The sequence below is a fragment of the Alligator sinensis genome, unplaced genomic scaffold, assembly GCF_000455745.1.
Source record: "Alligator sinensis unplaced genomic scaffold, ASM45574v1 scaffold424_1, whole genome shotgun sequence".
In the NCBI taxonomy this organism is placed as follows: domain Eukaryota; kingdom Metazoa; phylum Chordata; order Crocodylia; family Alligatoridae; genus Alligator; species Alligator sinensis.
In genome coordinates this window covers 1359479-1376108 of record NW_005842113.1, presented here as the reverse complement: position 1 = coordinate 1376108, position 16630 = coordinate 1359479, and the positions used below count along the sequence as shown (strand labels likewise).

Sequence of the window (16630 nt, the reverse complement as noted above, 5' to 3'; positions counted from 1 at the left end):
TCTGCTTGCAGCTGTTCCCTGCCCTCCGGCGTGTCCACTTCTCCCCATAGCTTTGTGTCATCTGCAAACTTGGACAGAGTATATTTCACTCCCTCATCCAAGTCACTGATGAAGACTTTAAAGAGTATTGGTCCAAGGACCGAACCCTGTGGGACCCCACTTCCCACACCCTTCCAGGTCGAAACCGACCCATCCACCACGACTCTCTGGGTGCGGCCCTCCAGCCAATTCGCCACCCACCGGACTGTGTAGTCATCCAAGTCACAGCCTCTTAACTTGTTCACCAGTATGGTGAACAGTTCACATTGGTGGCCCATGTTCATCTTGGAATCAATAGTGATTCCAAGATCCTTCTTTGCCTGTGTGCTGACAAGAAGGGAATTCCCCAGCCTGTAGGTATGCTGCTGGTTCTTCCTCCCCAGGTGCAATACCTTGCACTTGTCCGTATTGAAACCCATCCTAGTCTCATCCTCCCACCTCTATAACCTGTTGAGATCTAGTTGTAGCCTGTCTCTCTCTTCTAGCATGCTCACTTCTCCCCACATCTTAGTGTTATCTGCGAACTTGAACAAGGTGCTTTTCAACCCCTCGTCCAAATCGCAGATGAAGATATTGAACAGTGTGGGCCCGAGGACCGAGCCCTGAGGAACCCCACTGCTCTCATCTCTCCAGGTCAAAAATGACCTGTCCACCACCGCTCTCTGGGTGCGGCCTTCCAGCCAATTTGTGACCCATCTGACTGTGTAGGCATTGACATCACAGTCACCTAATTTTTTAATGAGGATGGGGTGAGAGACATTGTTGAAGACCTTCCTAAAGTCCAGGAAGACTACATCCACCGCGACACCTGCATCCAAGGCTTTTGTGACCTGGTCATTTAAAAAAGGACTTCTTGTTATAAATTCAGTGTTTTAATTAGAGGGGCAAATTCTTAAACATTTTGTCCCTTGGGGCTTTTGTTTGATGGTAGCTTGAGTACTTTACTATAACAGAGTTACTTATTGTACAAATGATTTTTTATTTTGTTTGCAGTTGTGTTAATTTGTCACGGATGATACTTGCTTAAATCTTTGTCTACTAAGCATGTTATGTACACAATTTAGAGCAAATTACCCTCTACTTGTGTTGGCAGCAAGAGGAAGTGGGGATGCTAACCAAATTACAGAAGAATTACTAAATTATAAATTGTCCATTTCTTGCATTTGCAAATAATCTAATGGAAATTTACCAATGTCCTGCTTGTAAGCTACTGATGGGCTGTTTGTGACTTCCATGAGGTCTGTAAAGACACTTACATGACAATGTAACTGGTGATATGTAAAGAAATGCTGACAAATTGGGTTGGTGCATGGTCTGTGTTTTTTCCATAAAGAAGGTGAATGGGAGCTCATCAGACTTTGTCCTTGTTCATGTACCTTAAGTTGGTGGTTTATTACAATGGCAGGGCAGATAGTAGGAAAGAGCTGAAAATACTGTGCTCTCTTTAATATACCACAAATGTATGTTTTTTTATAATATGGAAAGTAAAATCTTGGTATAGCTGGCTTATAAAGTAAGGGTGTAGGATGATCTAGCTTGATGGATGATTCTAAAACAGTAATTTTCTATTAGTATGACTGATATGAAATATTGTGAGTGGGTGAAAAAGGCATAGTGTGTCACAAACCATGCAAACATAACATCGGTGGTCACAAACCATGACTGCGCAGTAACCACCAGTACTACATAGTCTTGGCAGTGCATGGGTCATTTCCAACCCTACTGAGCAGTAGCAATAAGCTACTTTGTGCTCATTGTTGCTGTGCAGTAGGGTTGGAAATGACCCATGTGCTGCTGGGACTACGCAGTACTGGTGGTTAATGCGCAGTCATGTTTTGTGATCACCGACTCTGTGTCTCCATAGCTCATTGCTATGGCAAAACAGCGTCTCATGTAAGTAAAAATGTAGGGGCAAACTCTGTTCTCAAAGGGCGTGTCTATACATACATTTAATCCAGGCTCAATTTACTCGGGTATAAACTTCTGTGGATTAAGTACTCCCAGGCATGCATCTACACATGCAGGGTAGGGAGAAGATTTGCTGCTCTTAGCACCAAACTTCTTGCAGCCCTACAATGGGCCCCTGCCACCACCAGGGGAAGCTCCAGGGTCTGGCTGCAGCTGCAAGCAGCCAGCAGCCCTCTTTGAAAGCCAGCCCCACTTGCTGCTCTCTGACGACCCATTTCCCTGCCCAGGAGCAGTATGCCCAGCACTGGGGAAGCACACAGTACCTCTGTCCTTGCCCACTCTGCCTCCTTGCACAATGACTGCTTCAGCCCATGCCCCAGGCAGTGATGATGACCAGTGCCCCAGGCTCCTGCTGGCTGCTGCACTGGCCCTGCTAGCCTGCTGTGCTGATCACCACCTGGCCTATGGCTGTCTCACCCCGCCCAGCTCCCCCAATGCAGAGACCACCTGCCTGGCCTCAGAGCTCTGTCTCATGGCTGCTGCTGCTGCCAGACAGCTGCTGCCAACATGGATGCCGATGAGGACCTTCTGGACACCACCACCAGGGCTGCTGCCACCCTCCTAGGCCTCCAGCCCCACAACGAGGGCTAATGGTGGCTCATCATTCAGAAACACCTAGAATGATGAGCAGTGGCTGGAGGCCTTCTGCATGACCCAGGCCACCTTCTGGGACCTCGAGGAACAGCTGTGGCCACATCTGGAGTGGCAAGACCACAGACCATGTGACCACCCCTCCCCATGAACACCCACCTGACCCTTGCCCTGCTCAAGCTGGCCACACCCACCAGTCTGTGGTATGTCAGCCACCTGTTTGGCATGGGCAAGGCCACCACTGGAGAGGCTGTCCTAGAGGTGTGCAGAGCCCTCCAGGACATGCTGGGGGGACACTGTCCTGTATGCACAACACCCAGGAATTGGTGGTGGGGTTCCCTGCCCTGGGCTTCCCCCAGGGTACTGGGGCCCTGGACAGGACCCAGTTCCCCATCAGCTGCCCACCCCATGGAAACTGCCCCTATTACAGCCAGAGGGACTTTCACTTCATGGTGCTCCAGGCCATCATGGACCACCGTGGGGCCTTCACACACATGAGCACTAACTGGGTCGGCAGTACCCACAATGCCCATGTGTTTTAGAACTCTGGCCTGTCACTTCATGTCAGGGGTGCTGGACCTGCAGCTGGGCATTGTGGCCTTCCTGCCCCTCCTCAGTGGGGACCCTGTCTACCCTCTCTTGCTTTGGCTCATGCAGCCCTACACCAGCCACCCAGACCTGTGCAAGGCCCACTTTAACCACTGCCTGGGCTGGACCCATACCCTGGTGGAGCGCACCTTCAGATTTCTCAAGGGACCTTGGTGCTCCCTCACTACCTGCCTTGAGTTTGTCAAGATGAACCTCCCCCAGGTCATCATCACAGCCTGCATGCTGCATAATATCTGCAAGGCCTGGGGAGAGCTGTTCCACTAGGCCTGGGCAGAGGAGGCACAGTGGCCAGAGTATACCTGGCAGTGGAAGCACCACCTGCAGTGGCAGCGACAGCAGTGGGACCCCCGCACTGAGGCCTTGGACAAGCTGCACATCCACCAATGGGGGCCAAGGCACTAGGTGTGGGAGGCTCTGGCTGACCACCTCCTCCAGCACTCTCTGCTCTAGTGCACCTGCACTGTTGCCCATGCCCCCCCCAACCTGCCCACCTCCAGCACCATGCTTACTGCAGACACATGTCAGAAGAACAAGTTTTTATTTCCCTCACATCAAGTTTTTATTCCCCTCACATTGGTGGCTCCACTTGATCCTGGCTGTCAGCAATGAAATGTGGCTCTAGCTGGTGTCCTTGGATGGTGGGGTGTAGTGTGGTGTGGTGTGCAGATGCCCAGGCAGGGTCCTTCCCTGGAGAGAAGCTGGCACTGCTGATGGCCGGTGGTGTCATGGCTGGCCACACCTCATGGCTGGGCCTGGGGCTGTGGAGCTAGCAAAGCAGGTCCTGGCCAGGGCTTCCCGAGCTGCTGGTGGAGACTTCAGTCAGGAAGCTCAGTGGGATGGGCTGCTGGACACACAAGGGGTGGGGTGGGGGCCAGGGTTGAGGCTCGGGCAGGCTGCCTGTGCTGCTGTAGACAGCACATCTGGAGCCTGGGTTCTGGGGTGCAAGCATGGCATCCATTTGCTGCATAAAAGGCATGGACTTACGGGCACTGCTGGATGGATGATTGTGGTCAGTCAGTGACCCACTGTGCCTGCATGCCCTTGATGTCTATGCAGTACTGCTGCGACAACCAGTTGTGCCTGTACTCCCACATCTGGCTTGACAGTGCCTTACAGATGTGGGTGTTGGAGTGCCCATCCTGCTCAAACTGGTGCCACACTTCTGCCTCACTCCACAGTGCCACAAAGTTACCAGTCACCTTCTTAGACCAGTTGGGGCCCTGGGTGGAAGCATAGGCATGGGCAAGGGTTTGGGCGAGGAGGATGCCATGTGGGATCCCACACTGGCTCTCTGGGCCCCCAAACAGCTGTACCAGTGCTGATGGGCCTGGCACAGGACTGGCAGCTACAAGGCAGAGGCAATGCCTCACAGCACCTGCAGGCTCAGGGCAGGCCTGGGCAGGTGAAGCTGGCTCTGCTGGCCAGAAGCTGCCTGCAGGTGGGCCTGGGGGCTGACAGGCCTGGCTGGAGGTTTCAGAAGCCTGCAGCTCCTGCTGGCCTAGAAGGCACAGTCCTGGCAGCTGTGTGGCAGTGTGGTGCCAGGCAGTGGTGCTGGGGTGCAGGCAGGCTGGCACACCTAGGCTGCAGCCTGCCCAGGGGGACACAGGGGCCTGGAGAGGACATAAAGGTGTTGGGTTCCGTATCAATAGAGGACAGAGGACAGAGTAGCAGAAAACAGGAACATCTTCTATGATGACCACCCTAGGCAGGAGAGGCTCCCAGCCCAGAGCCCTGGGGTTAGCCTGAGGCCAAACTTCCAGTGACAGGGCAGACCAGAAGCAAACTTGCTCCCAGGTCATGTCTACATGTTTGTTGCTGCACATCTGTGCGCACACTTAATGTGCAGTAAACTAGGCTACTGCAAGTTTACCCCAGATCCCTTGCTGGTTTAAGTTAAATCAGACACCCAGAATCCTGGCATGCGCTCTGGGCTGGGCGGAGCTCTGCTCCAGTGAGCTGGACTGGCCCCTCCACTCTGCTGTGTAGTTGGAGCAGGGGCAGGGTGTGGCCAGATGTTGGCCTGCCATGGCCCCTGAGGCAAATTCCTCCCTCTGTCCCATCTCCCTGCCCCCCACCTCCACTGACAAACCCTGGGGACCGCAGCTGGGGCTTGCCAGTCCCAGCTGCACCTCCACAACTTGCCGGCAGCCAGGCAGAGATGCAGTTAATTCCTCGCTCTGTCCCCTCTCTTCCTTGGAACCCCTGGGGGTTTAGCTGCAGTCTCTGCTGCTTCATGCAGTCAGGCAGAGATGTGCCTGTGAGCCCAGAGCTAAGACCTGCAGGACCAGACTGAGAGGTGGGAAGTGTTAGCAAAGACCTGACAATCATCACACATGCTGGAGTTAAGGGAAGTTGCAGACAGCTTCACCAAAGCATGCAGAAAGCTACATTTACATTAAAAAGCAGAATGTGTAAAAGTTGGGAATACCTAAACAAAGCTTTCTGAATGCCTTTCTGTAAGGAGACACTGCCCTCAGGATTAGTAAAATCAATTCTTGTCTTCCTGGTTTACATTTTAAGTTAGACTAAGTTGTGTATGCTGTGATTTACTGGCCTGTATCTTAGCTTAGGCAAAGATTTTTGGTAGTTCCCTGTTGTATGCTTTGCAAACTGCTGTGTTTAATACATGCTTGCTTCAGAGAAAGGACTTTTTCCCCATACCCACTCCTCAGTCTGGCAGCAGCTCCCCACCCCCACCCCCAGGCTGGTGGCTGGCATCCCATGTGTCCTTCTAGCCCTAGTTGGTGCCTGGCCATGCCCCCTCTGCTTCAGCAGGGAGGGGTGAGAGCCTTGGAGGACGTCTCTGTTCCCTCCCCTTTGGCAGTGGCTGGCAGGCATGCTCTAGTGCCCCCCAGCTTCTGGCTTTAGCCACTGCAGGCATGTGACTGCATGTCCTGATTTAACGGAGAATGTCTGTCAAGTTATTTATCAGTTTAAGCTGCACAGCTTAAACTAACCTGCAAAGAGTGAATCCATTTAGGCTCAGGCTTTTTGGATGTCTGTCCCTAGCCTATGCGAGTGAGAGCAGGATTTGGATCATGGCCTTGAAGATGTCCTCAGTCCAAATTCCTTGAAGGCAGTTTGTGGTCTTTTCAAACTCCACTAGTTTCTCAGATATTTTCTTTTAAAGTCCAATTGCTCCAAAATGATATCACCAGACTTTCACAACCTAATGAAGAAACACAAATGAAAAACCAACCAGACATTTGACCTTGATGAAGCAAACAGAAGAAAATAAACTTTAAGTTTTTTTCAAGCCAAGATGTTATTGATATACTGGGCAACAGAGAAACTTAGGAAACCATTGAGAAATTGTATCACTTCTCTTTTTAAACTGTCATATATAGTGCAAGAGGCAAGGATCTTTGTAGGTGCTATCTTTTATTGGACCATCTGCATGGCTGGGATAAATTTGGACAGGCTTTTGAAGGATGGGCACCCATCCCTATGGTGGATGGGTGCCCATCAGACTTCATTCTTGTTCATCTACCTTGATTTTGTGGCTGATTACAATGGCAGGGCCGGTAGTAGGCAAGATGTGAAAATATTGTCATCTCTTTAACATAACACACATACAGGGTGAAGCTTGCTGTTTTGTATATGGAAAGTATAATCACTGGACCGTCAATCCAGCACTACCATATTGAGTGCAATTGTTTGAATAACTTTATACTTTCCAAGACATACCTCCCTAGTACTATAAAAGCACACACACACACACACACACACACACACACACACACACACACACGAAATTTCGTGGAAATCTATTTGCATATGCTAAACTGATAGGGGTTCAAAAGCCTACTGTAAGTGGTAACATGAACTAGAGAGACAGCAGCCCTTGTTTAAATGCTTGATTGCTGAACAGTAAAAGTTCATTACTGGTGTTTTGGATTTCATTGTTTCTTACGGACAAACATTAATATACAGTGTTACTCTGCAGTACTGTTTTTGTTGTAATGTCTCTATTTTTAATTTCCCCTTATAATTATGCCATGACTTAAGAGATACCAAGAATGCAGGAAAAGCCTGGTTACTATGGATACCACATTGCCATAAGTTAAGTGGTTCTCACAGTCCGAGAGGCCTCTGTCCTAGGTGTTTAATCTGTGCAACAAAGACTTTTCTGTGTTAAAGTGGGTATTGACAGGAGGCTGATTGTAATATTGGTAGTGGCACATTTTGAGCCTTAAGACCACAGGAGGGCAAATGTGTCTTGACACAATTAATTACTTTCAGATTCTTAGGGTTATGTGAGCCAAAATAGTTCATGTCTTTAATATCTGAACAGAGCTGAAGCTTCCTATTAGCTGTAGCTCTAAAGTGAATGGTTAGTTGAACTGTATATAAGGAGTCTGCTCCATAAATGGAGCAAAGATAATTGGAACTCCATTCACTGAGCTCCATTTAAAAGCAATACACGTACACGGGCACAAAAAAATAAAGAAAGAAAAACCCCAAAGGAAAAGAGAAAACAGGTGGTTACTTTAACTGATCAAAGGAAAAATAATTACAAGGAGGAATACATGTCTATTCATTTATAACTCATAAATATTTTATTATATTGTGCTAATATAATGGACTTAGGGTACTGCTGCAGTTTGGATGGCTGCATGTAGCAGAGAATAGGGAGCCTTCCCCACCCCTACCTTTTGCTTGAGCCCTCTGAGGGTCCCAACTATATTCTGGGAGGAAAACCGCAGATATCTTCTCTCTGCCTCTCTGCCAGGACTTTACACTCCATAGCTGAGCCCTGTTTCTTTCTTCGTGGAAAATATATCAAGTGAAGTTAAGGTGGATAAAAAACTGTCAATAACTTCTACACAGTAGTGTAACTTAGGGCAGGTTAGAGGAGGCCCCATAAAATCTCAATTTATTAGGAGCTCCTGAACAGATACCATGCTGCTGCTATAGAAGGAAGAACAGATGCATGCAAACTGTGTCATGGCAGCAGCAACACCTGGGAACTTTTTTTGACTTTCTGTAGCGGGTAAAACACTTATTCCCTATCTCCTCACCTGTGTGCGTGAGCGCGCGCGCACACACACACACACACACACACACACACACACACTCCCTGCTAATTATGCCTCTGATTAACCATAGAGCTTGGCAAACAATTTCAGCCAAAGAAAATGTTTCAAAGAAAAAATCTTTTTTTTGACACAATGGAAATTTTTGTGAAAGATGCTAATTTCTGTCAAAAACTTTTCAGTACCTCAGCAACCAAAAATTAATATATGTATTAAAAAAATCAATAGGTCTACTCTGTGGTTGCACTGCCATCAAGATGAATTTTATGGGCCAAAATGGAATTTAAGTACCTAAAATGAGACTTTGGTACATTTTGGCAATTCGTTCAAATCTGAGTACCTGAAAATCCCTGCTCAGCTGTAGCCTAATCCTGTAGGCATCTAAAATCTGTAAGTGCCCCAGTATATGTCCCTAAACGTATCCATGGTTCCCCATTCAGAAGCTGCCACTGCGGGGTTCTACTTGGTGATGAGCAGCTTGTAAAGAGTGCACCAGGCCTGGTGGGCTTGTTCTGGTGTTGCTGCCACTAGGTGCCACCTCCCTGTTATGTTGAGGTAGGCAGGAAGAATGTGGGCATGATATACTTTGACTGCCCAAATGCAGTGCCTCCCAGACAGAAACTCAAAGCAAATCCCTACTCTGTTCTCACTGGGCATGGGGAATGACTGTAGAGTGTTGGGCCCACCATTCTTATCAATGTCAATGCCCAGAGAAATAGCCAATGATGGAATGGACTATCTAGCAGGTGCCATTGGGGAAGGCCTGTCATATGGGGAGATGGTCCTCCAAAGCAACAACAGCATCAGCAGGGAAGGCAGCCTTCACTTCAACCAAGAGGCAGGAAGTAAAGCAGGCAGGCAGGGGGAGGGGGGCGGGGGTGGGGAGGGATGGGACTGGTTTTGCAACAGTCCATGCAGCTGCTTGTTGCTCCTTCCCACTGCCTGATGCAGCCATATCCCTGCTCCTTGCCCCGCCCTTCCCCCAGCCACTCCAGTACCAGCTGGTTCCCAGCTGCAGCGCTGGGATCACAGGAGCCAGCCTAGCCTGGCTGCGCCTGGCCCTGAGGACTGGGGCAATCACCCGTGGTCCTCTCTTGCCTCCCTCCCTGCTTCCTTCTTCTTTGTATTTCCTTGGGCGCAGGGAAGCAGGAACAGTCCTAGGGTCCCAGGCCAGAAGCCACTGGTAGGTAGAGGCTTCCGGTTGGGGCTGGGAGTGGGGTGGGGCTGGATTGGCCTTGCTGCTCCAGCTGCTTAGTACTGCTGTTGGCTTCCCCTGGGTCCTACTGCCCCTGTCTCCTGCCATCTTTGGCAGGCAGCCAGGGGCAGATAAATATTAATTTTTTCAATGTTTTGGGGATCCTGCAGGCTGGATAGAATGGCCTGGTGGGCTGAATTCAGCCCATAGGCTGTATTTTGCCCACTAATCTGAATTGGTCTTGATTTAGTGCACCTCAAATACAATCTATTCTCAGTCGCATGTGCCATTTTTAGACTGGTTTATGTGCAGCAAATATGTGTACTGTTACAGGTTTATATTGATTTATATTCACTTAGACCTATTCTAAGCATAACATCTATACATGCCCAGGATGTCTACTGAAAAGAAAAAGGAAGAGAGAGGGAGAAAAGGGCAGGGAAATAAATGCTTTTTTTTGTTTCTAGAATCTCTTTTGCTGAGAACAATTCTCCTTGGTAGGATAAAAGGATAGACTGTCAGCAGTGTGTAAAATCAGCATTCACTACAAGCAATAGAGCTATGCCCATTGACACTCACTGAATAACTGGTTTAAAGTATTGAGATACTAACCCTGATTTGGATTCTACTTTCACTTGTATAATTATTCTGGGGGCTACTCTCATTTATGGAGGTGAAATCAGGCCATCTGTTTTAATTTTTGAAACATACTTTTGAATAGGAACAAGAAACATTAGGTTGTACAGTATCAGGCTACTGTTAGCTCTTTTTGGCTGTGTCTACCTGTGATGCTACTGTGCAGTTGTTACTGCACATTTACTTAGTGCTTGTATAAAATAAAGTACTAAATAAATAGGTACTAAATAAAATGCTAAATCAATGCACAGTAACCTAAGTTACTGAGCAGTAGCACTAATGAATGCCTTTTTTGTGATGCTACCGAGCAGTAGCCTAATACTAATGCACTGTAGTGTCGTGTCATGGTTTCTGCCACACGATGCTACTGTACAGTAATATCAGACTACTGCTTACTCAGCATCTTGTGTAGACGCAGCCCTTGTGTAGTTGAAGGACACACTGGATGCCTGTACATGTGCAGGATGTCTGCTCCGGTGAGTTCTAATTAGAACACATTAGAGCAGACTCGATTAATCAAGTCTTCTGGAGCGTTCTAATTGGAAGTCTCCAGGAGCCTTGCTGTCACTTGTATTCAGCATCCCCACATTTCAAAATAGTGGCTGGTGTGCTTTAACTAAAACTTGTTGAGTGAGCTTTAGTTGAAGCATCTCTGGGCATGTGTAGATGAAACAGGGGACCTAAATTGAAGCTCTGGGTTTTTAAACAGATCATCAGGTCCGATCCCCTGCCCTGGGCAGGAACGGGTGCTGGGGTTGTATCGCCCCAGCCAAATATCTCTTGAAGACCCCCAAGGTAGAAGAGAATACCACCTCACTTGGGAGCCCATTCCAGAGCCTGGCAGCCCTAACTGTAAAGTAATGTCTCCCGATGTCTAGCCTGAACCTTCTCTCTAACAATTTGTGGCTGTTATTCTTAGTAATATATATATATAAAATTTTCTTAGCTTGCACATAGAATTCATTAGTACACACTCCAGTTAACTCCAATGAGTTAAGTTAGGGCAAAGCGTTACAAATTGCAGCATGCCATTTATACGTGTATGACACACTGGTTTAATGGTGCTGCTTTTTAAAAATACTATTTTGTAGGGCTGTGTGAAACGGCAGTTCACACAGTTCTGACTTCAGTTTCGAGGTTTGGACAGAACAATGTTTTGTATTGAATATAGTTTCAAGTTGATACAGCCTCGCTGTTTCACTTCGTCAAAACAATGAGTCTGTTTTGACGCTGTTTTGACCATTTTGCCAGACCATGGGGCTGGGGAAAGGAACTCAGCCCAGCTGGGCTGTTCTCAACCCCAGCTGGGGACGGGAAGTCAGCCCAGCTGGATTGACTTCCCAGATTGTGCCGGGGGTGAGGAGACAAACCCAGCTGCGATGTAGCATGGGGGATGGTGAAGTAGCCCAGCTGGGCTGCCTTCCCACCCCTGGTGTGATCTAGCATGGGAGATAATGAGGCAGCCCAGCTGGGCTACCACCCAGCTGAGCTACCTCTCAGCCCCCTGCCAGATCTTACGCTGGAGATGGGAAGTCAGCCTAGCTGGATTGACTTCCCATCCTCAGCGCTATGGTCAAAATGTTTTGGAAGTCAAAACATTTCGATTAGCCTCATTTTGTTTCGAGGCTATTTTGACGGCCTTTGTTTCGTTTCAAATTTGCTGTTTTGACTTTAACTGAGTTGAAACCATATTAAAATGAAATGGCCATCAAAATTTCGCACAGCCCTACTATTTTGTGGCTTCTTGCTCTTGTCCTTCTTTCTCTATTGCTCTCGGGGAGAGTTATTCTGAAGAAAACTGTTTTGGGGGTTTTTAGGTTTTGATTAACTTCTCCTCTTCCCTTTACTCCCACCCTCATGTTCAGCCAGCTCTAAATGTACAGTTTAGACACCTTCCTCTCTGTTATTATCTCAGTGCACAAACATGTTGACAATAAATTGAAAACCAAACTAAACTCATTAGCTCTGAGAAAACAGTTTGCCAGAACCATAAAAGAATCACCAATTTTTTGTCAGTGAGATCAAATTGACATCAAAACTGAATCATACAGTGGCCACATCCAGATGAGTGTGGATGTTTGTTTTGCCCGGTACAAGTAGCTGTGGCACACCTTGGGGTCTGTGGTGCCACATACTGCATGTTTGTGCTCATCTGCATGCAGCCACTGTGTACTGCATAATGTACTGACATAAATCAGCACATAAATTGCTGGCTGGAAGACAGGTTTGAAGGAGAGGAATTAATATTAACTTTGATTTTGAATTATTTCCCAGGACTGTATTACTGCCTGGGTGGCAATGTTCCTCCACAGCACATTAACTTGCTATGTACCAGTTTGCCTGATCTGTATCACATTCTCTTTGATTATGGCTGGAGCTCAGCAGCTGTTCTTAAACAGCTGGAAGGTCTCAAGCAGGTAGAAGTTCTGATTTCAAATAGGAATCCAGATTATCAAAAACATCACGACCCATTGTATGCTTTCTGAGTTCCTTGCAACAGAAGAATTTTTCTGTTTTTTTTCTGTAGTCAAAAACAAGCAAAAACTAAGAGCTGACATTTTCTGAAGGGTGACTCAAGTCTAACAGGGAGTATTTTGAATCTAATGAGGGGCGCATTGTGTCTGAAGAAGTTGAGAACTATTGCTTTAGCAGGATTCACAAATTTACCCACAAATTTACCCTACCTACCTTACCTGCACAGCCCAGTCCAGGGGATACTGTAGCACAGGGGTGGCCAACCTGTGGTTCTGGAGCCACATGCAGCTCTTCAGAAGTTAATATGCGTCTCCTTGGATCTTTGAACAAGCACATGGTGACCAGCTTCCATAGCTGTTACATCATGTTGTATGCTTGTACAAAGATTCAAGGAGACGCACATTAACTTCTGAAGAGCCGCATATGGCTCCAGAGCCACAGGTTAGCCACCCCTGCTATAGACAGATCCTCTGCAGCATGTTTTGCTGAGGGGAGCAATGCCAGGCTGGCAGGCTGATACTGTGGTGAGCATGTTTATTATTACCCTAAAATAAAATAGTTTTCTGATAGCATACTGTTAAGTTAACAATAATTTAGATTATTAAGAAGTATTAGCTTTACAGCTAAATACAAGGCATGACCTGTGGCCTAACAATACAGCTGACCACAAGGCAAAATGATAGCTAAGCCTTTGCTTGTGTCAAGTAATTATTTTAACTGTATTAAACATTTTCTGAGTTAAAAAGTGGATCTGTGTCTGTGTGCTAAAAAATCAGCTACAGCAAAAAATAAGATAAGACAGGGAAGCCATTGTTCTGGGTGCAGAGGTTGTGTCCTTAAAAAATATCTACTACTATATAAGGTTTTGCTAACATATTATAATGTTACTGTTACTTAACTTTTAGCTTTTAAAAAAAAGTGCTAGTTCAGCTTAATAAAAATATGCTGTTACAAAGATTTATAAAACACCGCCCAAATATTGCTTTTTTATTAACCCTGTAAGTCTTGCCTTATTATAATAAATATAAAAGATCGCCTCACCCTTTAGGGGGGGCCATTTTGCCTTTTGCTGGCTTTATGGTCTTTGCTCGAGCAAATAAACAGCTGTCTGTCTTTACCCGCGTTGTCTGTCTATCAAATTACAGCTAGACAACAAACCTTAGGGAGGTTTCTCCCACCACAATACCTGGGTCCCCCTGCCAGCCAGCATTGCTCCGATCTGGTTTAACATGCTGCGCTCTCACACACCTGTTCAATAAACTCTGGAGTTTATTGCTCCACAGTTCATTGCTCCCCAGCTTATTGATCTTGAACACACATTCAAATGCCACACTCAAGAGCAATAATCTCTGGAGCAATAAAGCAAGAAACCATTTGGAAGCAAGAAACCATTTCATGTGCTTGTGCAAAGATTCAAGGAGACACATATTAATTTCTGAAGAGTCGCATATGGCTCCAGAGCTGTAGGTTGCCACCCCTGCTCTAGCAGCATGGTTAATTCTCACATATTAAAGAGTTGCCCTCCCCTCCTTTTATCCAATACTTGCTGGCTAGGCCACTCACTTGAGAAATGAGCAAATCAGGTTCCAATTCTCTCTCTTTCTTATTCAGAGTGTAGACTTGATTCCTCTCAGAAGAATGCCCTAACCACTGACCTGTAGGGCATTCTGAGATGGAATGCTTGCAGTTTCTCCTATGGCTACTATTCCACTTTGAACACATAACTAAATAGTCACTGGAGCAGGAACTGGTACCAAACTCACCTACACCCCAAGTGAGTGTCCTAACCATTAGGTTGTAGAGTAAATCCCTCACTGTGGCCCATTGGTTATTTACTAATTTAAACAAAGTGGAACAGCTTCAGCAGGGGAGATTGGGTGAGATCCACCCCAGAATGATGAGGCCATGGCAGGAAACATTGATTTAAATTCCTATTTGGAAGCAGGTATAAAGGGGATTGAGATACTGGACTTCTACATCCCACACAGGTACTGTATGTTAACCTCTGTTCTGTTAGTTAAAAGGGGATCACTTTTACCAGCCCTGTTTTGTGTAAGAAAAAGCCAAATGACTTAGGTGCTTAATTCTAAGAAACAGTTCACAATTGTCAATCCCAAGTAGAGGTAAGTGCCCTTCTGCAGTCAGGACATAGGTGCCTAAGGGTGGTTATACATGTGCCCTGGGAGTGGAGGAAGGGGGTGCTTTAATTAGAGCAGCTCCAAGAGCTACACTAATTAAGGTGCCTGAAGCATTTCGTGTATCAGTGTCCCTGTGCTGAAAAGTGGTGCCAGGAGTGCTTTAACTAAAATTTATAGAATGAGCTTTAGTTAAAGTGCCCCTGCTGCCATTTTTCCGTGTGGGGATGCTGATACACGAGATGCTGGAGTTTGCTGGACCACAGTAATTACCATGCTCCAGGACACTCGATTAATTAAATCTGCTTTGATGCACTGTAATTACAGTGCATTGGAGCAGCCTCGCTGCTGGTGTATAGGTGCCCTATATTCTTCTGCGGAGTGAGACCTGAGATACATCCCTTTCCTTAGTATTTCCTAGGGGCTAGCATGGCATCTCTGCCTATTCAGTGTGTTAGCTTTCATACATTTATTCTTAGGTGCTAACTCTTCTCATGCATTGTACTGGGAGCTTAGTTGGAGATGTCTGGGCACATAAGATTTTACGCTGCCACAGTGCATCTATATACCCTTTGTAAAACCAGCTCATTACAACCTGAGAGAAAATGTACTATACTGGGAGCATCAATAAAGCAGGCAAATATTTCATTTGAATACTAACATTTAATCTAGGATGCTATGAAAATCTAAGTCACATCTGCACATCCTTTGCTTCCACTAATTTGCAGATGTTAAGGTGGAGGGTTGGTATGCCTGCTGAGGTACCATAGATATTTTTATTCTAAAATCTAATGATTATGAAATATTACTTTTACTGTTTCCAAAATGTGACCTGAGAACCTGGATTCTCTGGTTTGTCTCACTGAGGTGAGTGAGAGGGTACTGGAGGTAAAGATGTATACATGGGTTGTATACACAAGATGTACACGTAAGATATATACAACCAGAGGCTGCTCAGCAGCAGCTGGTAGCACAAAAAAAAGGAGGAAGAATGTCTTCCCCTACAATGACTTCATTATGTTAAACAAGGCTACTCATCTGCTGAATGCTGTTATATACATGCAATGTATCACTAAATCAGGGAAGAGACCTATTAACTAAACAAGTGAAAAGGGCAGGCAAACATAAATTAATGTTGATATAAAACAATAGACGTTTGGGAAGGAAACGAATTCTCTAGTTCTACTATAAAGTGGTTATGAATATGAAGAAATGACTATGAAAAATTAATTTCCTTGTGTTTGATAATAAGTTGGCTACCAGAATGGACAAGAAGGTCACCCTCAAAATTAAGGAAAATGTTATCCACATGCTTTTTATTCAATACTCAATACCATATGCCCTAAAAAAACCCAATAAATTTTTGGAAGTCTGGCTATTACAGAGAAAGCAAGCAATGTGGAATAACCCATTCCAAAATGTATCTCTGTGAAAATGATACATATATCTCATCACTCTGAAGTGCTATTAATAGATTTTAGAGGATGAACTTTAAGCACAGACTAGATGAACTCTATGTAGTTCTGAAAAAAGTCTGTACATTCAAAGATTTCAGAGTTTAAAGCCAGAGGAGGGCATGATATCTTCTCATTTGACCTCCTGTATATCATAGGCCATTAAGTTTTACTCAGATACCCCTCTATTAAGGCCAATGTCTTTAGTTAGGTTAAAAGCATTGGAGTCACAATGGGCATTTGTACACATGACGAGGGTTTAATCCTCAAAGTTTTATTCTATGCCCCCTAAATTGAAATGATGGGGCATAGAATAAAACTCTGAGGACTAAACTGTTTCTATTTTTCCATCATGCTATGGCATGGTGCCCTATCCTTTTCTCTTTTTTTGTTAGAGCCAGAGCCTGCCCACAGCTTTGGGGTGAGCTGCTGGCAGGCAAGGCAGCCCCTGAGTCGTGGGGGGCCCCAGTCCTTTCCTCCATGGTGGCGACA

The 16630-nt window shown here is 46.1% G+C and overlaps 1 long non-coding RNA gene across 1 annotated transcript in view; it reads right to left on the bottom strand.

Annotated features, from left to right (window-relative positions):
• Nucleotides 1–3758: 3758 nt before the first annotated feature.
• Nucleotides 3759–16630, bottom strand: part of LOC112550451 — a 21342-nt gene continuing 8470 nt past the window's right edge. The window contains exons 2-3 of the long non-coding RNA XR_003094303.1: nucleotides 6165–6376; nucleotides 3759–4051 (exon numbers count right to left, since the gene is read on the bottom strand). This is a non-coding gene — a long non-coding RNA (uncharacterized LOC112550451). The remainder of the gene's footprint in view (nucleotides 4052–6164; nucleotides 6377–16630) is intronic.